This window comes from Rattus norvegicus, chromosome 15, assembly GCF_036323735.1.
Source record: "Rattus norvegicus strain BN/NHsdMcwi chromosome 15, GRCr8, whole genome shotgun sequence".
Taxonomy (NCBI): Eukaryota; Metazoa; Chordata; class Mammalia; order Rodentia; family Muridae; genus Rattus; species Rattus norvegicus.
The window spans coordinates 55,410,643-55,423,693 of NC_086033.1; the positions used below are offsets into that span (position 1 = coordinate 55,410,643).

The 13,051-nt window shown below is 39.7% G+C and overlaps 1 long non-coding RNA gene across 1 annotated transcript; it reads right to left on the bottom strand.

Annotated features, from left to right (window-relative positions):
* Positions 1-1,736: 1,736 nt before the first annotated feature.
* LOC102547539 (uncharacterized) lies at positions 1,737-4,235 on the bottom strand. The gene is made up of 3 exons (XR_360046.5): positions 3,743-4,235; positions 2,152-2,235; positions 1,737-2,007 (listed from the first exon to the last, which is right to left on the bottom strand). It is a non-coding gene; the product is annotated as an uncharacterized LOC102547539 (long non-coding RNA).
* Positions 4,236-13,051: the final 8,816 nt, after the last annotated feature.

Below are 13,051 nucleotides of genomic sequence, written 5' to 3' on the forward strand. Positions count from 1 at the left end.
TTGTAGGGTTATTTTTCTGTTCATATGAAAATGCCATTCAGATTTAAGTAGAGATGATGTAGATCACTTTGAATACTATGGACATTCTTAGAATAGAGACTCTGACATATGATATCTTACCATTTATTCGTGTCTTCTTTTATCAGTGTTTTATATTTTTAAGTGTAAAATCTTTCATCTTCATTGTTCAAATTTATTCCTATTTTTTGATATCAGGAGATTATTTCCATGATAGTTTATAATTAGTATATGGAAACACTACTGATTTTTATATGCTGATTATTTCATTCTGAAACTTCTCTAAATTCATTTATTAACTCTGATAGGGGGTTGTGTTTTCTAGGTGTGTATTTGGGTTCCTTAGGGTTTTCTACCTGAGACCCGAATAGTGTTTTGTATATGATATATAAGAATGAGCAATTTTTGCTAAGGTTGATATCACAGGCAGCATACGATTCAGTTTTTTGTGTGATGTGCATTTTCATTCCATTAGGTGAATGTTGAAGGGTTGAATTTTTGGTTCATTTAGCAACTATGTGTTGTTTTTCCAGGCAACTGCACTACCTGGGGCCTCACAGGCATCACACCAGGGTGCCACTTTCTCTGCGCTCACACTACCTGTTATTACTTGCTGTCTAAATGTGTGTGACACTGATATTGTGATTTCATTTCACATTTTTCTTGACAGCTAAAGATGTTAACTATCTTCTAATGAACACATTGGCCATTTTCATACTTTGGGCTCATTTGCCAAATCATTTACTGAGTGATTTTTTTTTTATTATTATTTACTTGTGAGATCTCTCCATATAGTAAGTATTCAAGTTCCTTGGAAGGTTAAAGACATTTAAATATTTCTTCCATAACAGAAGTACTACTTCATACTTTGACCATATCCATGGGAGCATAAAGGATTTTTAATTTGATGAAGTAAAAATGTGTCTATTATTCTTCTGTGGTTTTTGCTTTTGGCATTTGATTGTAATTTAAATATGTAACTAATGCTATAGTGAAACCATATGAGAAGGAAGGCTTATCGACTGAATAATTATTAATTCTTATTTGTGTGGGACCCCAAATACACTTGATTTTAGCTCTGATGTAGATGAATGTTGTTCTTATAACTTCTGCCTCTTGATCATGGTTTACATGCCCTTGGATAGGTACCCAGAATGTTTGACATAACATCCTCTTGGTCCCCTCTGATTCTAGCTTTGATAATTCAGGGTGAGGCCAGGCACTCCCCACCCTTACTGCCTTATTTGAAGCATCCTGCTTAAAGAAAAGGGATTCTTTGAGCTTCTGCCAAGTACCTTTTACTTGGCTCACAAGTCCAAGCTGAAGATTACAGTCTAGGCAGGAGTCATTGCTCTAGAAAAGTCCTTGTCTAACAGGGGACAAGCACCTCTGGAAAATTCTTCCACTGCTTTCCTTTAGACAGGAGCAATTCTTTGAGTGAATTGTCATTTACTACCTTGTCCCATCGATCTCTCTCTCATTTTTGCTGCAAAGGAAAGACTCCTAAACCCATTTCCGGCTCTTGTGCTTTTATATTGGGCAAGAATATTTAAATAACAGCTCTTTGGGAGAAATATGTGCAGGAAAAAAATTTTGGAGCCCCTCAGAGTTTCTTTTTTTTTTTTTTTTAGATCCAACTGATAAGATATAATTGCCCACTTAAACATACAAAGCCCAGTACCATCCATCCCTTAAGAACATTGATAACAACCTGCAAATACACAGAGCGAGATCTTTGTCAGCCTCTATTGTCCTGCCATGGCTTCTCTCTCTCCCTCCTGTCTCCCTCCAGAGTTTCTTATTTTCCTCATTAGCATTCACAGAGTTCTCCCTGGAGATCCCATTCCACAGGCTCTTAGCACTGGACCTCTTCAGTGTCAGGAGGGTCTTGAGAAGCACCGCATGAGGGGTCAAGTCCAGCTGTTCTCCCGCCCATTATCACTGTGCCCTCTGCCACCAGCTCTCCATTCTGTTGGTCTCTCCAGGTCGCTGGTTCCAACAACAAAACACAGAAACAGTGAATGATAATTTCTTCAGGGTAATAAATTCTCCTCCATCTTATTGTTTATCTGACAACCCCATCTTTGCATTCTGTATTTCCCTCAAGTAGCACATGGAGGAATGACTGTTTACCTCTGCCTAGTGAGATAAGAAGAGTCTAGAGTGTCTTGTAGTTGAGCAAGCAAAATGCTTCTCTTGGATGGCTCCTTGCTGAACCTGGACTCAAGAAAGGGAGGAAAAACTCATTTGAATAGTTGGGTCATGCCGACTGCTCTCCCCCTCTCCCCATTGGTTCATTTAATTCTCAGGTTTGTGTTCTGGGCTGAGAGGGAGGGGCAAGGAACCTGAAGATGGACACTCGGCCACAGCTGTGTGCTATTATATGATACTTTCTTAGACGCAGCTTGAGGGGGATGGACTTGCAAATAGGGAGGTATGGAAAATTCTGTCTTCCCTGCTCTTGTATTAAGGTAGTTCCTAGCTGTCTCCTCTAAAATCATAATGGGACTTGTTTAATGTTAACCCAATCATCATTGCATTCATCAGAGCACGAGCTTGTCAATTGTTTGAGTTTCTCCATAGCATAACCAAAAAGTTTCCTCATTTAGCACCCATCCTTTTTTTCTTGTTCAAATATTTTAAATATTTTCTGCCTTTTAAAGAATGTGGGTCTCCATTCAGATACCTGATCATTGAGTTGGTGAGATACTGTTAGGCCCCAATGTGCTTGCAGACCTCCACTGTGTGGGTTCACACTGCTTCCTAAGTCTCCTACATTTACTGCCGATGCTCTCTGGTGACAGTATTGCTGACCACCACTTCCAATAGAACCCTGGCTTTCCCTTGCTGACTGCTGGTTGCTTATACTTCAGTCCCTGACATGGAGCTCAACCTAAAACCAGGGGAGCTACCTCACCAAAACTGACGCTCTGTAGCAGGGAGTCAGCCTGCATCTCATGTCTGTTACCAGGGGATGCTGAGGTGGAACAATTGCCAAGCCCACATTCATGGGTTACAGGGTGGGGTTTCAGCATTTTACCAGCAACGTCATCTTTCCTTCCGGTCCCTACTGAAGATTCACCTGTGGCTGCTGTAGCAAGTATATTACTTAAACTCAGAGCCCTTTCTTTTTTGGTTAAAAAATGTTTTATTTTATACTAAAAATTTCCCTCTAGAATTGTTGAAAGAAACCCAGGTTAAATTGCAAATGTTCCTGTTTCATTTTTATCCCAAATTTTCTTTAAAAAAATACCTTGAAGATATTAAACTCATTAAAATGCTTAAATCCCATTTTTTTTTGTTAAAAATAATGTATTCCAGCAGGCTTTTACTTGGAGAATGCTTAGAGAGTTGTTTTGTTTGAAATCCAGAAGAAATGCTGGGTAGTTTTCTGTAAAAATTTCTTTTGCCAGATGTCCCCTAAGTATTAGCTTAGAAACATGATTTTTCATCATAAGTTTAAATTTTCTTCTCTGTGGTAGAATTTCAATTAAAATAAGCTTCATAAACTGGGCTTAAGGGATAAAATTAGGTATAAAAGAACTTCTTCAAGAGAAAAGTGTTTAGAACGTTGTAATGATAAACACATTTACAAGAGATTAAAACTGAGTTACCCCTGTAATATATGTATTTTTTTAAATAATGATTCACAAATAGTATTTAGAACTAAATTCAGACCCATCTATTTCTTGTAAGTTCTGACTAACATCTCCCACTACAGTACCTTTATCAAAAGGTTACACGGTCTTTTGGAGAAAAAATTTTCAGCCCATTTCTTCTGTCCCCAACTTCGGCATTCCCTGTCCATATTCTTAAAGATGCCTCTGATCTGCACAGAATGTGGTGATATCACCTTGAAAGGAGAACCTCCAACAGATTTCCATAGTCACAAAGGCATTTCAAACCTGTGCTATGCAGGGCTCTTGGGTTCTGTGCTGGTTGTGTTTCTGGGCTGGTGAGATCCAGAATAAATGTTCTGGATTAGACAGGACATACAAGCCCCGACTCCCACATTAACAAGGATAGCTGCGATCGTCTACTGAGTTCCAGAATTTTACCACGATTTCCTCCTCAATAATGTTTACAGGCATGGACATTTCCATGAAAATGATTACAAGCGTCGTCGTCTTCGTCGTTGTCGTTGTCGTCGTCATCATCGTCATTGTTGTCGTCATCGTCATCGTCGTCGTTGTCGTCCTTGTCATCACCACCACCACCAGCAGTAGCAGTAGCAACAGCAGCAACAGGAACAACAGCAACTAGAAAACACAACCCAGTTTAAATTATTTATGCCAAGGGAAATTATAGCTCTATTTTTCTTTTTCATTTCAACAACAGCAGCAACACCACCACCACCACCACCAAAATAATCTAAGCAAACTCTCAGATATCAAACTAGGAAGAAGTTCAGCATTTGTCTAGGCCGCCCCTGACACAGGAACGCAAGATGCACTGAGATTGTCATTACCTCCTGTAACCACATGGGGTCACTGTGAACAACTGCCCATTTTGACTGATGCTACCAGTCCACTTCTGATTCAGGGCTATACAAGCCACTGAGACTCTTGGGAAATCACCTCTTTATGCCTGTCATCTGTTTCATCTATCGGTCTTATTTTTTTTAGCTGTGATGCGTTGACTTCCTGGGGGTTAGGTGGTCTTTCATCTCACAGCTAATGCTGATTCTTCTGCTGCCTTTCAAGGACCACAGCACCTTCCTAAAAGCCTAATGTTCCACTTGGGGCTGTACTCATGTGCAGTCAAGATGAGTTTCCGATATGCCATGCAAGGAAAGAGAAGAAATATAAATATTGTTGTTGACACAATAGCATATGTAGAAAACTCTGAAGATTCCACTAGACAACTTAGAATTCGTAGGTATAGCCAAGTTATAGCCTACAGATAACCCCCAAAATGCAGTGGTTTGGGACTCTCGATGTGGCTCTTTAAGACAAGGCTCACATAGCATGTCTGAGGCCCAGGACTCAGACCCCATGAATGATAAAAACGTTTTTTTTTTTTTTAACACACTAGCAATGAATATTCTGAAAAATAATCCCAAGAACTATGTCATCTACCACAACTACAGAAATAAAATATTTTGAAATAAATATGAGTTGAAAATATGAAATAGAAAACCATGAAATATTAATGAAAGGAATTTAATATATAGCTAGAAAATGATTCAGTGTTCACAGAATAGAATTCATACAGCCCGTGTCTATATTGCCCAAGTGATCTATAGAGTCATATGACTCCTAGAAGAATCCCAAAGTCACTTTTTATTCAAAAATATTTTTTATACAGTATATTTTGATCATATTCTTTTCCCAGCCCCAACTCCTTCCAGTTCATCCATCCCAACTTCTGTACCTACCAAACTTCATTTGCTGTCCCCTTCTCTCTTCCAAAAGCAAGCAGACAAGCAAGCAAACAAAAAACAAAGGTCAAACAAAAGTCCAAACTAAAAAAAAAAAAAAAAGGATGTTGTAGTGATTTGAATTGTTTGAATGCTTGGCCCACAGGCAATGACACTATTACAAGGTGTGGCCTTTTTAGAATAGGTGTGGCCTTGTTGGAGGAAGTGTGTCATTGTGAGGGTAGGCTTTGAGGTCTCATGTTCAAGCTCCACCCAGTACCAAGAAGGAGTCTCTTCCTGACTGCCTTCAGATCAAGTTGTAGAACTCTTGACTCTTCCAGCACCATGTCTGCCTGCACGCTGCTGTGCTTCCCGCCATGATCATAGTGGGCTGAACCTCTGAAGCCAGCCCCAATTAAATGTTGTTCTTTATAGCAGTTGCTTTGGTCATGGTGTCTCTTCATAGCAATGTAAACCCTAAAACAAATGTTTTCTGAAATTAACTTACTAGCAAGTGTAGTTCTATAAGGCTTTGTCATACAATCTTTGTTTTGGTTAATATTGTAAGGTACAAAAGAAACGGGGCAAATGGCTAATGGTGGGGCCTATTCACTTTACCAAAGTGCATGCTGTCCTTCAGACTTTCTCAGTATGGCAAATACCTGCTACAGAGTCCATGCTGGCATCTTGGCTTTTCCTTGTCCCTACCCCAAACTTCTCCAGCTCATGGGTTTCCCTTACCTCAGCATCTCATTCTTCTATAATCCTACCATTTCAGCCATGTACTGTCTTTGGTCCCCCTCTCTTTTGCTCTCTCTCTCTCTCTCTCTCTCTCTCTCTCTCTCTCTCTCTCTTGTCTTCCTCTTTCCTCTCACTCCCTACTTGCCACCTCCATGCCCCATCATGGTCAGTGTACTGGCCATTTTTAGTCTACTATTTTCTCTCCTTGCTCTGGACTCTTCCAGATGCTGGTAGTCTTTGTCACATCTACAATAAAATCCCTTCCTTATCCATATCTTAGAGTTGTCATGTCTTCATTTATAAAGTGCTGAACCCTCCCCATATACAAATATACCCACTATGCCTCTTCTGCCCTAGCCCATACCCATCCCTCTCAAATATGCTAACCCCCATTGTTCTTCTCCATTTCTCTCATATCACATTTATTCTGCTATCACTCCAATTATATTTTTAATTGGGTTGTAAGATAGTAGGCTTTTTAAAAATAAAAAATAATATAAAATAAAATATGTAAGATAGGACAAAAACTAACACATTGGAATTGGACAAAACAACAGAAGGAAAACAGAAAACAAAAACAGATAAAAGAAACAAAGACCCACTCATTCACTGGCAGCTACAATATGCACACAGATGACTTGGGGTAGACCTGTGCAAGCTGTGTGCTTGCTGCTTCAGTCTCTGTGAATTCACATGACTCGAGTCACGCTGGCTCAGAGGGCCTTGTTTTCTTGGTGTCCTCCATCCCCTTTGACTCTTAGCCTCTTCCCACCTCATCTTCTGTAGCAACCGAATAAAATGGTCCTATAATTGATACAGAATCACAAATAGTAACCAAGATGATTTCATGAGCAACAGGACCAAAGCTAGAGGCTTTCTTAACGCTGATTTTCAAACAAAATCACAAAAAAAAAAAATCAGTAGTAATCACAACAGAATGATCCTGGCATGAGACTAGGCTTCATCAACCAGGAGAAAAGAAAAAAGGGTCTAGACATTTAAAGATTAATATTATTATTATTATTTTATTATTTTATTTTACCTTACATGTCTTTTGACTATACATTATGTATGACTTCTGGTTTTGTGTTTTTAGGAGATTCTTTTGTGTATAAACATATGTGTCTGTATGTCTACATGTATATCTCATACTTTTCTTTCTTTGGCTCTTTTTCTTTTGTTTGTTTTTTTCCTATTTTGGCTTGTCTGTTTTTGTTTTATCTTATTTTGTTTTTTTCCTCTTCAGATGCTTCTTTGTTTTCTAACAAGAGACAGAAAGAATGTGGATTCTGATAGAAGGGATGATGAGGAGAATCTCGGAGGAGTTGGGGCAGAGGAAACCATAAGCAGAATATATTGTATGAAAAAACTATTTTCAATAAAAGAAAAAAGGGCCCAGAAATGAACCATGCATATATGGCCAATGCACTGTAGACAAAGACATCAAATAAAAACATTGAGAAAGTAACAATTTGTTCACTAAATGATAAGAAAATAATACTGACATGCAGGAGAATAAAAGTGGGCCCTTGTTTTGTACTGCATTTAAAACAATCAACTCAAAAAATAAATTAAATGCTTGTGACATAAACTGTCATTTTTATAGGAGAATATAACGGGAAAGCTCTCCACCATGGGCAGTGCATTTAGGTGCATAACCCCTAAGACGGACAGCAAAAGCAAACACAGACAAAGAGGAATACTTCTGACTAAGACGGCAAATTGAAGACAGAATGAGGTGTCTTTAAACTGTACATCTGACATTGAATTAATTCTCAAATATAAAAAAATTCAAACATTAGTAAGAAAGTAACCTATTTTGAGAATGACCAAAAAAATCCAATCATATATTTCTCAAAGATGGTGATCAACAGGTATATAAAATATTCCTCATTATTTAAACAAAATGTAAATGAAGATTACAATGATGAACCATTTCCATTCATTATGATCATAAAAACCAAAGATCAACAAATGCGCGCGCACACACACACACACACACACACACACACACACACACACACACACATCTGACTTCCTCAGACATCAATGAAATGTAGGTCAAAACTAAACAGAGATTCCATCCTACCCCATCTAAATGGTCATAGTCAAAGGAATGAGTGAGAACGAGTCCTGGTGAACATGAGGGGAAAGAGGACCATTTGGAGCACTGTTAATGTGTGTGTGTGAACTATACAGCCACATGGAAATCAGCAGAAGGTTCCTCAGAAAATCAGGTGGGCTCCCTATAGAGTACTCATAGGGATAGCTGAAAGGGTTTTAAAATCAGGCTCTGATTTGACACATGTAGAGCTTGGCAATGGTTTTCAAAACACACAGAAGGTAAAAAGACAAATATTTTTGAGCAGGTGGAGAAAGAGAATGCATATATACTGTTGGCAAGAACATAAGTTCATACACTCATTGTGGAAGGCAGTGTGGAGGTTCCCCACAAAACTAAAAATGAACAGCCATGTGAATCTGCGGTCCCACTTCTGGGTGCATATCCAGGGGGAGTGCAGTCAGCACACCAGGGGCTGATTCATTTCTATGTTCACAGCAGTATTATGTACAATAGCCAAGAAACAGAATCACCTCAAGTGTCTAATGAACTGTTGAAGAAGAGGTTCTCAACCTGTGGGTGTGAACCTTTGGGGGTCAACGGACCTTATCCCAGGGGTTGCCTAAGACCATTGGAAAACACAGATACCCACATTACTGTTCTTAACAGTAGCAAATTTACAGTTGTGAAGTATCAATGAAATAATTTTATGGTTGGGGTCACCACAACTCGAGGAGCCATATTAAAAGGTCGCAGCCTTCAAGGCCCTGGGTCCCCATCTCCAAAAAAAAAGAACCAAAAAAAAAAAAAAGGTCTCAGCCTTATTGTAATTTGTTATGCTGTATTTGGTTGATATACCTGGGAGGCCTGCTCTCTTATGAACAGAAATGGAAGAGGAATGGATCTAGGGGAGAGGCAAGGTGTCAAGGGGAGAAGTGGAGGGAGGAGAAACTGCAGTCGGGATGTAATGTATGACAGAAGAATAAAACAAAACAAAACAAAACAAAACAGGTCACAACATTAGGAAGGTGAGAGCCACTGTGCTAAAGGAAATATGGGTGTGTATTTACTATGAACTATCTGTTTTAAATAATTTGTCATTAGCAGCAACCTGGATGAACCTGGAAGACATCACAGGAAGTTAATTCAGGCTAGACACAGGAAGACAAATATACACACTCTCATTTATATGTAAACCTACCATCATCCACCTCGAATAAGCAGAGTAGGATGGTCAGTACAGAGGTTGGAGAGTGGGAGGAAGGAGGGGATTATGGTAGAGAGGTAGGAAACTTCAGTTGGACAGTGGGACTGAGGTCTATCTCCTTTGAGATACACTCAGTGCTGTGACTACAGTGCAGATAATGACTGTCCTGACTTTCAGGTGTGGTAGCAGATTTGACACTACTTCTGTGTGACTCAGTGTATGAGAAATTGTCAGGATAAATAGAATAGATTAGTACTGTGAGAGAAAGAACTGAAGAATAAAGAGAAAGGCTGAGGTAAGTTTTGCATAGTCCTACATGGGGAAGCAACCCAGAACCATCTCCAGCTGGTGCCCAGTTGATCCGTGTTGTTTGTGCCATGCTAAGGTAAGTGGTAGCTTTGAGGATGGTGATATCTTCTTCTGGGCACAGATGACATAAGAACAATGGGCTGGAGAGAAACTGAGCTGACTGTGGTGATGATAACAAAGGTCACAGGCAGTGCTGGTTGGGAGTGCAGGGAGCCTGAAGCTGAGATTCTCCTAGGGTGCCTCGGAGTGAGCAGTCTGAGAAGGCAACAAACACCATGCCACTCTCTGGGAAAGTGATGGTAAGGGAACAGTGTGGGAACATGAGAGCTGTGCTGAACTTGGGGTAGTCTCACTGAGGGGAGCAATTGTTCCCAGGAAAGAACTACCAGGACTGGATACATATCTCAGGAATCAATACTGAGGATTCATAAATGGGGTAATGTGAAATTGAAAAAGCTTCTACACATCAAAGGAAATAATTGCCAGAGTAAAGATACAGCCTATAGAATGGGGAAAACAAATCCTTGCCAGCCACACACATCAGACAAGGGTTAATATTGAGGTAAAAAAAATTAAACACTCCAAATCAAAATCATTGGATCAACAAATGTGCTAATGAACCGAATCGATAGTTTTTTAAAAATGATGTACAGGTGGTGAGTGAATACTTGAAAAAGTATTTCAACATCCTGTCCCGGAGAAATGCAAATTTAAGTTGCTCTGAGATTATCCCAGTCTGAATGGCCATCATCAAGAAAACAAATGTCAACAAGTGCTGGCAAAGAGCTCTCATTGCTCAAAGGACTACAGATCAGTGCGGTCAATATGGAAACCAATGCAGGGGTTTCTCAAATAACCAAAAACATAATTATCATAGGATCCAGCTAGACCAGTCTGGATCTATACTTGGCTGACTCTAAATCAACACAGAGACTCTTGCACAATGCGATTTATTGCTACACTATTCAAAAATTGCTGAGATGAAACCAGCCTAGATGTTCATCAAGGAACAAATGCACAAGGAAAATGTGGCACATATACAAGATGGAACTTTATTTAGAGGTAGAGAAAAAGGAACTCATGACATTTGCATTAACAGAAATCATTATGTTAAGTGAAATAATCCAGATTCAGAAAAATGACACGTGTTTTTCTTTCATATGCAGAGTTTGTGTATATGTGTCTACACATTTTAAATATGTGAGTATGTGTTTAGGTCATGAAGCTAGAAATGGGACAATGAGAGATGAGAGGGAAATGTCATATATGTAATATGAAAGCAGAGGGGAACTGCCATGTAGGAAGAGATCATCAAGAGGGGCAGGGGAGGGGGGAGGGGAAGAAGAAGAAGAAGATGGATAGGGACAAAGTATACATGAAAATGCCATAATGGAACCCACTAATTTGTATGCTCTCTCTAAAAGTTGACAAATGATATAGTTTACATTTCAGAAGGGCTAAGTGATTCCACTTCAGAAGTTTTCACCAAAAATGTATCTGAGATGATGGATACATCAATTAACTTGATTTAACTATTTAGTATTGTATCCATAAATGACAAAATTGTTTTGTATCATATAAACATATGCAACTCCAATTTGTCAATGTGTAATTAATTTTTGAAAGATTAATTTTTTGTGGTAGGACATATAAATGACTTTTTGATTCTTCCTTGGGAACTTGTTTTGGTACATAGAAAATTCTAGGGTATGGTATGTGAAATCTGAGATCATGGACAATATGGATGTACAGGAGGTGACAATAGGAAGGACCACAGATGCATCCTGGGAGGTTGCAGGGAGGACAGATAGATTTCACATCATATTTTGCTTTGTGCAGTAGCTGAACTCCCAGATGGGTATGTAGGGAAAGCTAAGGTATGCCTTTATGTCTTGAGTTCTTAAGGCTGAAGACTTGGTTTGTTTATTTTCCTTTGTTGTTGAGCTTTGCCCATGTGGTCTGCTACATGCATTATTTCCTATTCCCCGAGAGCTCTACTGATGTGCCCCTTTCTCAGTCTTCAAGAATCTTTCTCCGAAGATGGGCTGGAGTTGCGTGTGAGGACAGCTTAGAGTCCTTGTGTGAAGAAAGATATAGGTAGAATGGTTGTTAAAGCAGACTTTTTGTCAATCACAAGGGAACCTATACTGACAATCAGTGTGATTTCTTTTAAGCTGTCCAAGAGGGACAAATGATCTAAAGAGTAAGTTAACTTCTGCCTTGTCCTACATGTGGAGGGATGTGGCAGTGGATAGAAGCACTGGAGTTGTCCATGGCGACCCTCAGTACTATCAGCTGTGTCAGTCAAGGACGGCGCACTTCTTCCCTCTTGTTTCATGGCCCCTGTTGTTGTTGTTACTATTATTATTGTTCCTTGAGCATCTGCAGCTGATAGTGCAGATTAGAATTTCACTTATTATTTTTCAAAAGCCTTATGAATGACTTCTTGATTTTTTCCTTCTTGGGAAATTTCTTTTTGATAGAAACAGAAGTCCTAACACAATATACTAAATCTAAGGTGGTAGATTGAGTGGACACACAGGAAATGGTACTTGATAACCCTAGGTACTCCAAAGATCTTCCAGAATTACTCTGAAGAGCTCTCATTCTTGAGGTCTGGCCAACCAGTCTAATGCAATTGCACAGCATGCTGACCCTTTGACCAAACTTTTCTATGTCCCGTCTACATAGAGCCAGGAGCCAGGGGGTATCACTGTGACCTCCTTGACCTTCTCACTCTATTCCTTCATAAACCAGAAGCAGTCACAGCGAGGAGTATGCTGACTGGTCGTTCCTGCTCTCTCTAGTTACACTTCTTCTCTTCAAGAAGAAACGGCAAGAACAGCAGTGGGCTTCCATCCACTCTGGGCTTTGTTGATTTACTATGTTGTTTGGCATCAAAGAGAATTCTGAGGGCTTAGATTACAAGGACTCTGGACAGAACAGGATTTCCTGAGGCAGTATAAAGGCCTCTTCACATATCAGATGCTAAGGGAGAGGTGGAACGGGGAGATACAGCTTAGATCAAACAAGAAGCTGTACAGCCCATTTGTAGGAAGTCTGTGGCCCAAACCACAGAGCTTGATTTTGTCTGTTTTAGTGTTTTTTCCTTCATTTTATTCATCGTGTGTTTGTATGTGCACGCACATGTGCACGTGCATGTACACCACACACACACACACACACACACTCACATACATACATGCTCACACATACACACCACAGACAAAAATGAAGGTCAGAGGACCACCTGCAGGAGTCATTTCTCTGCCTTCACTGTGATTAAACTCATGTACGTGTTCAGGGTTAGGGCACGCGATGTTATTACCTGCTGTGCCTTCTCACCAGCCCCCAA